This window comes from Salvelinus alpinus, chromosome 2 (assembly GCF_045679555.1).
Source record: "Salvelinus alpinus chromosome 2, SLU_Salpinus.1, whole genome shotgun sequence".
Taxonomy (NCBI): domain Eukaryota; kingdom Metazoa; phylum Chordata; class Actinopteri; order Salmoniformes; family Salmonidae; genus Salvelinus; species Salvelinus alpinus.
This window is the reverse complement of record NC_092087.1, coordinates 96,747,799-96,758,346: the sequence shown is the minus strand read 5'-3', so window position 1 is coordinate 96,758,346 and position 10,548 is coordinate 96,747,799.

Here is a 10,548-nt window from a genome sequence, read left to right as displayed (position 1 = left end):
CTTTCCAAAGGCACTGTATTGCTGTGGAAGCTGGATGTATTTTCTGACACACCTGTTTCTGAACATGGCCATATTGGGCTTGTATGTAAATGATCTGTTGATTTAGTTTGCTTCCTGTAACTCTGCCATCAACTGTATGGGATCAAATTGGAGTTTCAAGAACACTTCAGCAGGTTTGATGCCATTCTCTGGAGCAGGGGTCATAAAGCAAATCCAAACTACTTTAGGCTGCATGTCTTCCAGCACCCAGTTTGGATCATGGTCATGGTTGGAGGTCACTAAAGCAGGGGGTAATAACTGTGGACCTGTTAGTCCAAAGATCTGTAAATCTTGCTGAAAACACAACAGCTCCCCATTTGATCCAAGTGCTTATCCTTGTAAATGTATTAGATTAATATTCCATTGACATTACGCTGCAGTACTGAAAGGGGGACAGGAGGAATCCGATACAGGCCACCTTTTGACCTTATTAGTCAACCATGAGCCCTACATTGCTGACACCGTCATAGATTTACAGCAAGATGTGACCTGTAAAATAAGATCTCAATTAACCGAGCCAAGATTGTATGTTTTGTAGGTCCATGCCACACCATGTAACATTAAAATGCAAGGTGTATAGACCATTTAGTGGCTTTGACATTTTAATCAATTTGATTATATCATATTTTAAAAAATGCTGACGTGATCCAAGGCTCTCTATGGGGTGTCTCAGGCCGCTGCTTTCCAAGTTAGATTTTACAGAACAAAATGTATTGGATCAACAGTTACTATCCGATCCTCCCAAGGCCCTGCTAAAATACAAATGTACAATAACAGTTTTATAATGACAGTTTACTCAACTGCTTAATGACATCTGACAGTTAATAACAGTATGGGTCCTGCAACTCCTGTTCTGGACAGCCCATTCACATCAGTGGTTTTTATTCCACCCCCAGCACTAACACAGCAAGTTGTTTCAGCTAAATCAAATGATCAAAACCTTAAATTTAGCCCTGAATTACTAGAAATCAGGTTGGGATTCCTATGAGTTGGGAGCCATAGAGCCAATGAAGAAGAATAGAATTGACTACTCTAAAATGGAGATCGCCTCAATGGCACTGCCCATGCTGTCACAGACACTATAATGGCACTGCCATATATCACAGACACTATAATGGCACTGCCCATGTATAGCAGACACTATCCATATGGCACTGCCCATGTGCACAGACCTATCATGGCATACCCCCATGCTGTCACAGACACTATAATGGCCTGCCCATGCTGTCTCACAGACACTATAATGACACAGATACAAATATGAGTCCTCTGTCTATCTATTGTTAACACACATCTGTCCCTCTCATTGGCTAAAATGTTCCGCCTGACCTCACCTCCTCCGCCTGAATTTACTTGAAATGACCCCTGATCTTGCACAGTGAGAAGACCCATGGTTGTAAAGTCTGATGAGGTCTTTGTGGCCAAATGCACAGTTGTCTAGTTGGGTATGACAGCTGCATATTCCTCTGACACTGATCTAAGGTCAGTTTTATCCAAAGTGTAACTTGTGCCCAGAGCAAGTTTGGAGCTAAACATGTCCCTCAAATACAAAAACACAGGTGATATAGATCATGCAAGATCTTTGCACATTAAAATCAATATCATAAATGTTTCGTCTGGTGCTGGTGCTAATGTTCTCTCCACCCAAACATGGCAAGTAAATATCTTGTCTAATAACAGTGAGCATAAAGAATAGGTAACTCAGTAAGCAGTATCCAAACAATAAACCTTGGCTGCAGTGAAGATGAGGAGCACAGTCCAAGAAATGAAAAGGCCTTGATGGGATCCTTCCAGATGGTCACCCTGCTCAAGAGAACTAGTGTATCCAGCAGATATGGGGCTTCTTGTACTGATGTGCTGGGTGGACACTGGGCATAATAATGAATCAATATCAATATATAATAGTAGATAAGGTAATCCAAGTAATAACAATAACCCTAGAGAGGTAACAAATACATTAAATGGATAGCATTTAAACCCATTCTGACACAAAGAGAAGGAGCAGTATGTGTGTGAGAGATAGACCTACACAATCTATACATACATACACTTTGCTATATGTTCCCAGCCTATGTCCTCAGCCTCTGCCAATAAAGGCGTGAACTTCTGAACAGCTAAAAAATAACGGCCTTCTCTGTTATGGACATGTTCATTTTATTATACCTTTTCAAGCTTCACCCTCCTGTGGAATAGTTCAGACAGGGACACACAATTCTGATACACCTTGGAATACGTAGACAACCAATATCTTTCAGTGTTTTTGTTACTAATCACCCCAAACAACCCAACAGAACCCAAAACAACCCCAAACAGATACCCAACAGAACCCAAAAGAACCCCAAACAGGTACCCAAAAGTACCCAAAACAACCCCAAACAGATACCCAACAGAACCCAAAACAACCCCAAACAGGTACCCAACAGAACCCAACAAACCCCAAACAGGTACCCAACAGAACCCAACAGAACCCCAAACAAGCCCACTGTATAGACAGCTCATAGTATAACCCGCCATCTATAACCGCACTTCATAGAATTTCTTCATTTTGACGTGAAGGGTGTGGTGTGTGGACGGATAATTAGGATTCCTTCAATATCATCAAGTTAACATTAATTGAACCACACCCAGGCGAGAACGAGTCTATACCGGATACATATTTTTATGATTTGGGAATGGGATTCACTATGGACTTACACCAAGTGGATGGCCATATACATTCTGTCAAAACATATTAAGGAGGCCAACCATGTCAGACTTCAGTTAATTCAGGGATTTTAAAACTTCATTGGACAGTTCGTACAATCATTTGGTTCCAAGGGTTACAGATATTTGTCCTTTAACTTGAGAGAAAGTACATAGAAATTGACAGTGAGCCCTGGACTAGAAAGCAGCATTCATAGAGTTGTCACGCCCTGACCATAGAGAGCCCTTGTTGCTCTATGGTGTAGTCAGGTCAGGGCGTGACTGGGGGTATTCTAGTTTACGTTTATGTTGTGTTCTAGTTTATATTTTCTATGTTGGTGTTTTGTATGATTCATAGAAGCAGGCTAATGGTTCTCTAATTGGGGATCATGTTAAGTAGCTATTTTCCCCACCTGTGTTTGTGGGATATTGGCTAGTGTTTGTGGTCCACCACGTAGTCACGTTTAGTTGTTCGTTTATTGATATATTTTGTTTTGTTTAAGTTTCTTTTTGTATTAAATATGGATTTCAACATCCGCTGCGCCTTGGTCCCGTTCTTATGACAGTCGTGACAATAGTAAACACATGAAACACAACACAACGTTCTGTAGCGGCTCTCGTTGGTGGTAGGAAGAGTAAGGAGACCAAAGCGCAGCGGGCAAAGTGTTCATGATTCTTTTCAAAAAACACTCAAGCAAAATAACAAAAGCGAAAACGAAAGCGCACAGGCTCTCTGCAGCTAACATAAACAGAAAACAAGATCCCCACAACCTAGTGGTGGGGGAAAAAGGGATGCCTGAGTCTGATCCCCAATAGGAGACAGAGCGATAGAACAGCTGCCTCTGATTGGGAACCACTCGGCCAAAAAACAAAGAAACAGAAGACATAGAATTTCCCACCTGAGTCACACCCTGACCTAACCAAACATGAGAGAATAATGAGGTCTGAGGTTGAGGGCGTGACAGTACCCCAAAGGTGCGTACTCCGGCCGCAAACCTGAACCTATAGAGGAGGGTCTGGGTGGCAGGCAGCTCTCGGTGGAGGCTCCGGGTGACGCCAGCAGACCCCGCTCCCGCTTGAGGCTCCCCCACTTTCGGTGGCGCCTGGTGCAGGGATCGTTGCCGGGGCCTCCGAGCCATAGATCGTCGCTGGAGGCTCCGGACTGGGGACCATCGCTGGAGGCTCAGTACAAGGGCGGCCGTCGCTGGAGGCTCCGGCTGGGGACCGTCGGCTTCTGGAGGCTCCGGACTGGGGACCGTCGCTGGAGGCTCCTTCCCCTGGATCTTCACTGGAGGCTTCTTGCCATGGCTCATCACTGGAGGCTTCGTGCCATGGATTATCACTGAGCTGAGGAGACGTATTAGAAGCCTGGTGAAGGGAACTGCCACAACGCGTACTGGTTGGATCCCACTTTAGCTCGGTGGGGTGTTGGAGAGCTGGCACAGGATGCACTGGGCTATGAAGGCGCACTGAGAGTGGTGTTAGTGCGTAGAGCCGGCGGAGGATATACTACTGGGCCGTGGAGGCGCACTGGAGGTCGCGAGCGTGAGATGGCAAGGCGGCCTGGCTCAATCCTCCATGAGCACGGCAAGTGCGGGGGCTGGCACAGGCCACACTGGGTTGTGCTGGCGGACTGAAGATACCGTGCGTGCAGGCTGGCGGCGCAGGATATCCTGGACCGAGGGAGACGCACTGGAGACCAGGACTCTGTGAGCCGGCACAATCCGTGCTGGCTGGATGCCCACTCTAGCACGGCAAATGCGAGGAGCTGGCACAGCAGGCGCACCGGGCTGTGAATGTGCACTGGAGACACAGTGTGCATCACCACATAACACGGTGCCTGACCAGTAGCACTTCTCCCCACGGTAAGACACGGGATCTGGCTCAGGTCTAAACCCTGACTCCGCCAATCTCCCCGTGTGCCCGGCCCAAAATTTTTTGGGGAGCTGTCTCTCGGGCTTCCGTTGACCTAACTCCTCGTATCGTCGCGTCCGCTCACGCTGCCTCCATCTGCTCCTTCGCGGCGATCTCTAAACCAGCGTCCAGGGTCCTCTCCATTCAGGATTTCCTCCCATGTCCACTCCTCCTGCGCCACGCTGCTTGGTCCGTTTTTGGTGGGAGACTGTAGCGGTTCTGGTTGGTGGCAGGAAGAGTAGACCAAAGCGCCACGTCAAGTGTTCATGATTCTTTGGACAGCTCAGACAATGAAAGCGAAACGGAAGGAACAGTTCTGTCAGGCTAAGACACTAAACAGGAAAGACAAATCCCCCACAACCTAATGGTGGGTGGAAGAGGGCTGCCTAAGTATGATCCCCAATCAGACACAACGATAGACAGCTGCCTCTGATTGGGAACCACACTCGGCCAAAAAACAAAGAAAGAGAAGACATAGAATTTCCCACCCAGTCACACCCTGACCTAACCAAACATAGAGAATAATAAGGATCTCTAAGGGTGCAGGGCGTAACACGTACATGCCTTGGAAATTATTCAGACCCCTTGACTTTTTCCACATTTTGTTACATTACAGCCTTATTCTAAAATGGATTAAATAAAGAAATCTTTTTCCTGTTCAGCAATCTGCACACGATACCCCTGATGAAAAACCTAAAACAGGTTTTGACGTTTTTGCAAATGTATAAAATAAAAATAAAAACTACTTTACTTACATAAGTATTCAGACCCCTTTGCTATGAGACTTGAAATTGAGCTCTCAGGTGCATCCTGTGGTAATTTCAATTGATTTGAACATGATTCGACAGCACCTGTATATCAAGTCCCACGGTTGGGCAGTTAATATCAAGACAAATAAAAGTTATAAGGTTGAAGGATCTCTGATAGACTCAGACAGGATTGTCGAGGCACAGATCTGGGGAAGGGTACCAAAAAATGTCTGCAGCATTGAAGGTCCCCAAGAACACAGTGGCCTCCATCATTCTTAAATAGAAGTTTGGAACCATACATTCTTCCTAGAGCTGGGCCCTTGCCCAAACTGAGCAATCAGGGCAGAAGGGCCTTGGTCAGGAGTGGCCAACCAGATGGTCACTCTAGAGCTGCCAGAGTTCCTCTGTGGAGATGGGAGAACCTTCCAGAAGGACAATCATCTCTGCAGCACTCCACTAATCAGGCCTTTATGGTAGAGTGGCTCATGGAAGCCACTCCTGGGTGAAAGGGCATATGACAGACCGCTTGGAGTTTGCCAAAAGGCACCTAAAAACTCTCAAAGCTAACCAGTCAGAAACAAGATTCTCTGGTCTGATGAAACCAAGGTTAAACTCTTTGGCCTGAATGCAAAGCCATTCACGATCTGAAAAATGTGGCACCATCCCTACGGTGAAGCATGGTGGTGGCAGCATAGCCCTGTAGGGATGTTTTCAGCGTTAGGGACTGAGTGGGAGACTAGTCAGCAGATAGAGGCAAAGATGGAGCGGCAGAGTACATTGAGATCCTTGATGAAAACCTGCTCCAGAGCGCTCAGTACCTCAGACTGGGGTGAAGGTTCACCTTCCAACAGGACAACAACTCTACGCACACATCCAAGACCAACGCAGTGGCTTTGGGACAAGTATCTGAATGTCCTTGAGTGGCCCAGCCAGAGCCAGGACTTGAACCCGAGCAGACGAACATTCCTGGAGAGACATGAAATAGCTGTGTAAAATGTTCCACGATGATAGTTCAGCAAAACTGGACAGCACTCCTGCAACTCTGTTCTTTTGTTGGGAACATTAAATATAATGACTTCCTCCAAACTATATTGGGAACATTATATGATTTCCTACCAAACTATTATTTTGTATTGGGAACATTATATAATATGACTTCCTACCAAACTCTTATTTTGTATTGGGAACATTATATCACAGGAGGTGGTGGCACCTTGATTGGGGGATGGGCTTGTGGTAATGGATGGAGTGGAATGGGTGGAATGGTATCAAATACAGCAAACACATGGTTTCCATGCATGATCCATTCCATTTGCTCGTTTCAGTTGTTATTATGAGCCGCCCTCCCATGACCTGTCCACTGCATTATATAAATCACTTGCCTCCAAACATGTGCTTGTGTTGGGAACATGATATATAATTACTTCCTACCAAACTCAGTTTTTTTGTTGGGAATATTATATAATATGACTTCCTACGATCTCTCCTTATGTTGGGAACATTATATAAAATGCTCATATAAGAGAGTTCTGACATTATTTTTTGAGTTCAGTTTTCAGTGAACATGTGGCTTGTATAAATTGTTGTTCAAAATATGCCACATTTTCTCATTAGCTTAAGGAGAACAAATTAGCAAACCCCTTCTACTCATTAAGTACCTGTGTGTTATCAGAGTTCAACCTCCCCCTGCTCTTCATTAAGTACCTGTGTGTATGGGAGCCTTTCAATTTCCCCTTCTCTTCTACATTAAGTACCTGTGTGTTATCAGAGTTCAACTTTCCCTGCTCTTCATTAAGTACCTGTGTGTTATAGGTCTCTTTCGATCCCCCCTAATCTTCCATTAAGTACCTGTGTGTTATCAAGTTTGACCCTGCTCTTCATTAAGTACCTGTGTATGAGTCCAACCCCCTGTTCTTGGTGGCTTAAGTACCTGTGTGTTATAGGATTCAAGAAACCCCCCGACTCATTAAGTACCTGTGTGTTATCAGAGTTTAACCCCCCCTGCTGCTCTTCATTAAGTACCTGTGTATGAGTTCGACCCTGCTCTTCATTAAGTACCTGTGTTATATCAGAGTTCAACCTCCCCCTGCTCTTCCTGGTTTTCCAATGGAACTTTTTTGTTGTTGTTTTGTTCCTAACTTATTGATTCCACAGAACTGTAAACTATTCATATCTGTATCTATTCAAGGTGTAATAACTGCCCTTCTGAAAGCTGTGTTAGAATAGGCAGTCTTTTAAACACATGCTGTTTTCTTTAAATGAGTTTCTTTATGCTGTTGTATGAATACATTCTCCACATTCTACAGAACATAGGTCCCTTAACTCATCATTCCAATAAGGCTTGTTCAGCTGACTTTGGTTAATATTCTCAATTGAAAATGATCCCCCCATTTCATTTTCAGATGCTCTAATCCAGAGGGATTTATCACAGTAGTGATGCATACATTTCATATTTGTTTGTACCGGTCCCCCTAGAGGAGTTGAACCCACAGCCCTGGCATTGCAAGCACCATGCTCTACCAACTGAGCCACACTAAACCATAACACCAAATGTTTGAGTATCACACAATTCTAATGTTTCGATGAGTTTTAACAGTGTGACTTGTGCCATTTCAAGACATAGAAAATCATTTGCCACATTTATTTTCTTACATTTAGCCTTTGCAGGGTATGTGTATGTTGCATCGAGTGATGCTGAGTGATTGTCAGAAAATTAGTAGCTACAGAAAGGTCATAAATAAAGGTCTCATCGTTGAAGCCAGATCAGCTGCTAAGCAGTTTTATCAGAGTGTAATAAATGTTTGAGGGCAGCTATATCGCTGTCAGCAATATGAGTGGATAAGATTACTGAAATACTGTACTGGTGATATGTGAGTCATAAGAAAAATATGCTGCTGGACAGTTTTGAACTGAAATGTGTCAAAAGCATTCAAGACTCTAAGAATGTTCGAATAGGACATGGGTCGTTCCACATAATCAGTCCCTTATGGGTAGTGAAACTTGGCAAATGAAACCGTTTTATTTGCAACTATAATTTGCCCACTTTAGCAAGTCTTTATTTATATTAGAGATAAGAAGCATTTCATTTACTAAAACATGCTTTTAAAATGCAATATTGGTTCACAATTTCTACTGAAAATGTCAAAGGGATGCTCAAGGGACTGGTTCCGTAGAACAACTATGCAATTGTTGATAAACTACATGACCAAAAGTATGTGGACCTCTGATTCAAACATTTCATTTTGCCAAAATCATTGGTATTAATATGGAGCTGGTCCCCCTTTGCTACTATAAAAGCTTCCACTCTTCTGGAAAGGCTTTCGACAAGATGTTGAACATTCTGTGGAGACTTGCTTTCATTCAGCCACAAGAGCATTAGTGAGGTCGGGGCACTGATGTTGGGCGATTAGGCCTGGCTCGCAGTCCTGGAGTTCCACTTCATCCCAAAGGTGTTTGATGGAGTTGAGGTCCAGCTTTGCAGACCAGTCAAGTTCTTCCACACCGATCTCGACAAACCATTTCTGTATGGTCCTCGCTTTGTGCACTGAGGCATTGTCATGCTGAAACAGGAAAGGGCCTTCCCCAAACTGTCCGCAATGTTGGAGAGCACAAGTCGCCTAGAATATCATTGATGCTGTATCGCTAAGATTTCTCTTCACTGGAACTTAGGGGCCTGGCCTGAACCATGTGAAAAAGAGCCCCAGCCCATTATTCATACTCCACCAAACTTTACAGTTGGCACTACACATTCGGGCAGGTAGCTTTCCTCCAAACCCCAGATTTCCGTCAGACTGCCAGATGGTTTTCCCGTGATTCATCACTCCAGAGAACGTGTTTCCACTGCTTCAGTCCAATGGCGGTGAGCTTTACACCAGTCCAGCTGGCGCTTGGCATTGGGCATTGTGATCTTAGGCTTGTGTGCGGCTACGGCCATGGAAACCCATTTCATTAAGCTTCCGACAAACAGGTATTGTGCTAACATATTGCTTTCAAAGGCAGTTTGGAACTCGATAGTGAGTGTTGCAACCGAGGACAGACGATTTTTAGGTGCTTCAGCTCTTGGCGGATATCTCTGTGTGCTTTTGTGGCCTACCACTTCGCGGCTGAGCAGTTGTTGCTCCTAGACGTTTCCACTTCAAAATAACAGTAATTACCGTTGATCGGGGCACCTATAGCAGGGCAGAAATTTGATGAACTGACTTTGTTGGAAAGGTGGTCCCCTGACAGTGCAATGTTGAAAGTCACTTAGACTCTCAGTAAGGCCATTCTACTGCCAATGTTTGTATGGAGATTGCATGGCTGTGTGCTCGAATTTATACACCTGTCAGCATTGGGTGTGGCTGAAATAACCGAATCCGTTCATTTGAAGGGGTGTTCGTCTTTATGTATTGTTATATATAGTTTACCTAAACATTATATTTAACAGTTTTATAACTAGAATAAAAAACCTAAATGTTTCCGTTCTAGCTTTTCCAAATCTTAATTTAATATGGTTCCACCAGGGTGATAAATCAAACTGAGCAAAGCACGAGGTCACCGCCAACTCCGTCTCACAAGCATGAGGTGAGGAGACAGATTCAGGATGTCTTACAGCTAAATCATATAAATAATAGGTGAACATATATATAAAGTTGTTGATGAGGATTAATGCGACTTAAATGGAACTAAATAAGGTCAGATTAGATTTAGATGAAAACTATTTTATTTAGTTGTAGTGGGGCAACATGGATTCCACTACAGTATTTGAGGGTCAGTGGTAGTAACATTGGAATCAATTAGATTAATCAAACTTTTGATATTGTCATAACTATTAGTAATGAAATCTTCATTTATGTTAATTCACTTCTTGAAATTCAATTCGGAGACAACATTCTAAAAAGTAATGTAATGGGGATAACGGTTTTCCTGGAAGTGGGAGGTGCTAGTGATACACAGAAATAAACACCTCTCTCATCCAATTCGTTTCTTTCCCAGAGTGGGACATAATTAACTTTTGCTTGGTTAGCACTTCCAACCAGATATAAGGAGGCTGAGCCTACAGCATCCATGAGTCAGATACCTTTTTCTCTCTATAATAGTCTCCACCTCCTTAGATTTTTAAATGTGTCTCATCCTTGCACTCGCACTCAGCATCTGAGGGCAGTGGCTGACTGTCATTTTTGAA